Genomic DNA, 3,246 nt, shown 5'->3' on the forward strand with positions numbered 1-3,246 from the left:
GCAGGCAGGGAAGAATTTTACTGAGTGACAGAAAAGCTCTCGACAAGGAGAAGGGACCCAAAGTGGTAGCCCTGTGTGAGGGGGAGCCCGAAAGAGGGTTGTCCAATGTGCGGCTGAGATAAGGGCTTTTATGGGCCCAGAATGGGGGAGTGCATGCTGATTGGTCCATGGGCGGGCCTGGAAAAAGCACCATTGGATTGGCTAAAAGGCATCCAGAAGTTCTCACTCCAGTTGTAGACTCCTCCGGGAACTGGTGCTCCGTTTTCAGGCTTTAAGCCGTCTTTGTCTTGAAGGTTAGTTTTCACCAGGGACCTGCCCCTGTCTGCCTAGGAATTTTTCTGTCTCCTGCCACTATCATTAGGAAAACAATGTGTTTACGTAGTTGTCACATATTCCAAAGAATGGCTAGAAGTGCTGAGGACAGAGTAGGAACTCAGCCCAACTGAGCCTGCTTGCTGGGAATGAAACAATGGAGGAGCTAGGCGCAGTGGCCCATGCCTGTAATCCCAGCACTTTGGGAGGCCAAGGCGGGTGGATCACCTGAGGTCAGGGGATTGAGACCAGCCTAGCCAACATGGTGAAACCCTGTCTCTACGAAAAATACAAAAATTAGCTTGGCCGTGGTGGCGCATGCTACTTGGGAGGCTGAAGCTGAGATTGTGTTCTTTTACTTTTTCCTTTCCCCAAGCATATGCCCAAGCTTCTAATTTATCATCTTTTTTGGCCAGAGGATGAAGTCAGTACCTCTCCATATCAACAGGTATTGCAGTGTGAGGCACAAAAGCTACAGTTTTTGGCCAGTAGCATACCCCTCTTTATGGCCTTTATTGGCACTAATAGAAACCTGCAAAATTAGGTAGCTAGGCACAATGGCTCACACCTGTAATCCTCGCAATTTGGGAGGACAAGGCAGAGAGGTCACTTAAGCTCAGGAGTTCAAAACAAGCATGGGCAACATGGCAAGACCCTGTCTTTACAAAAAATACAAAAAGCCTGGCATGGTGGTGTGTGCCTGTGGTCCCACCTGGTTGGGCGGCTGAGGCAGGAGGATCGCTTGAGCCCCAGAGGACGAGGCTGCAGTGAGCTGAGATCACACCATTGCACTGCAGCCTGGGCCACAAAGCAAGACCCTGTCTCAAAAAAAAAAATAAAAAAGAAACGTGAAATCGAATGATTCATAATTTGTTAACTCCCTCGTTCCTGTTCACCATTGGTGGAGGTGCCAACAGGCAGAAAAATGATTAAAAGTCATAGCAGGAGGTAAAAAGCATTTTGACAACCCATGAATTTAAAAATCAAATTCTCACTAAAGTGGTGTTAATGTGAACAGGTAAAAATCTTCCCACATCATCTATATTGTATTTTCTTTTTTTGAGACGGAGTTTCGCTCTTGTTGCCAGACTGGAGTACAATGTCACAATCTCGACTCATTGCAAACTCTGCCTCCCGGGTTCAAGTGATTCTCCTGCCTGCCTCAGCCTCCCAAGTAGCTGGAATTACAGACATGCACTACCACGCCCAGCTAATTTTGTAAATTTTTTAGTAGAGACAGGGTTTCTCCATGTTGGTCAGGCTGGTCTTGAACTCCTGACCTCAAGTGATCCACCCACGTCAGCCTCCCAAAGTGCTGGGATTACAGGCGTGAGCCACCGTGCCCAGCCCACATCATCTGAAATAAATGTTATAACTATTGAGGCTTCTGGTTATAGCTGACTAGAGCTCTCATGGGTCTGTACTCCAGGAGCATTTGCGATATTAATTTATTTTGCAAACACTTATTGAGTACATTTGTGCCAGGCACTTGCTAAAGCCGTGGCATACAGATATAAATACTGATTATTAACCTTGTATATTTCTCTGTAGTTTATAAAACAATCTGGCATCCACCCTCTTACTGGTACTCACTTCAGACCTCTGAGATGCAGTGGGCAGATGATATCTCCTTTTTACAGATGTGGAGACAGGTTCCAAATCATTAAATAACTCATTCATAGTCACACAGCCAGTAAGTGACAGAGCGGGACCAAACAGGTTTTCTCACTTCAGATGCCATCCTTTTCCACAACAGCATGCCGTCTTCCTAGAAGAGGTAAGCCCAGCCTTTTGGCTGGAACTGCCATCTTCCAGAAATTCACCAAAATGACGAACACAAAGGGAAAGCGAAGAGGCACTCGATATACGTTCTCGAAGCCTTTTAGAAAACATGGAGTTGTTCCTTTGGCCACGTGTATTCGAATCTGTAAGAAAGGTGATAGTGTGGACATCAAGGGAATGGCTACTGTTCAAAAAAGGAATGCCCCACAAATGTTATCATGGCAAACCTGGGAGAGTCTACAGTGTTACCCAGCATGCTGCTGGCAGTGTTGTAAACAAACAAGTGAAGGGCAAGATTCTTGCCAAGTTAATTAATGTGGGTATTGAGTACATTAAGCACCCTAAGAGCCGAGATAGCCTCCTGAAACGAGTGAAGGAAAATGATCAGAAAAAGAAAGAAGCCAAAGAGAAAGGTACCTGGGTTCAGCTGAAGCACGAGTCTGCTCCACCCAGAGAAGTGCACTGTGTGAGAACCAATGGGAAGGAGCCTGAGCTGCTGGAACCTCTTCCCTATGAATAGGTGTTAAAAAAATAAATAAATAAAAGACCTCTGGACTGTTAAAAAAAAAAAAAAAAATGGTAAGCCCATTACTCTCAATACGTATCATATGCCAAAGGACCCCAGGTTAAAAGTATCGCCACTTGATGGTCGTCATTGCTTAGCTTAATAAGCAGCTTAGCAGATAAGTTCAAAGTTTATCAGTACTATTTCTCCTTTCCCCAAAGATCAAAGGTAGATTCAGCATACAGTCAATGAAAAAAATAAATTGGATTCTTTTTTAGTACTTGGTTGACCTTTACTAAGAATCTCTTTCCCCCGAACGAGGTGGCTCATGCCTGTAATCCCAGCACTTTGGGAGGTCGGGGTTGGGGAGGGGCGGTGGTGGATCACTTGAGGTCGGGAATTTGAGACCAGTCTGGACAACTTGGTAAAATATCATCTCTACTAAAAATACAAAAATTATCCAGGTGTGGCGTTGGGCACCTGTAGTCCCAGCTACTCAGGAGGCTGAGCAGGAGAATTGCTTGAACTTGGGAGGCGGAGGTTGCAGTGAGTCGAGATCGCACCACTGCATTCCAGCCTGGGCGACAGGGCAAGATGCCATCTCAAAAAAACCCAAAAAAAACAACCAAAAAAAACGTCTTTCAAAG

General features: G+C 45.5%; 1 pseudogene; it reads left to right on the forward strand.

Annotated features, from left to right (window-relative positions):
- The first annotated feature begins 2,106 nt into the window (after nt 1-2,106).
- Nucleotides 2,107-2,614, forward strand: LOC116542306 (annotated as a pseudogene).
- The last annotated feature ends 632 nt before the right edge of the window (nt 2,615-3,246 follow it).

Source organism: Sapajus apella, unplaced genomic scaffold, assembly GCF_009761245.1.
Source record: "Sapajus apella isolate SASKATOON/1434 unplaced genomic scaffold, GSC_monkey_1.0 scaffold166, whole genome shotgun sequence".
Classification (NCBI taxonomy): Eukaryota; Metazoa; Chordata; class Mammalia; order Primates; family Cebidae; genus Sapajus; species Sapajus apella.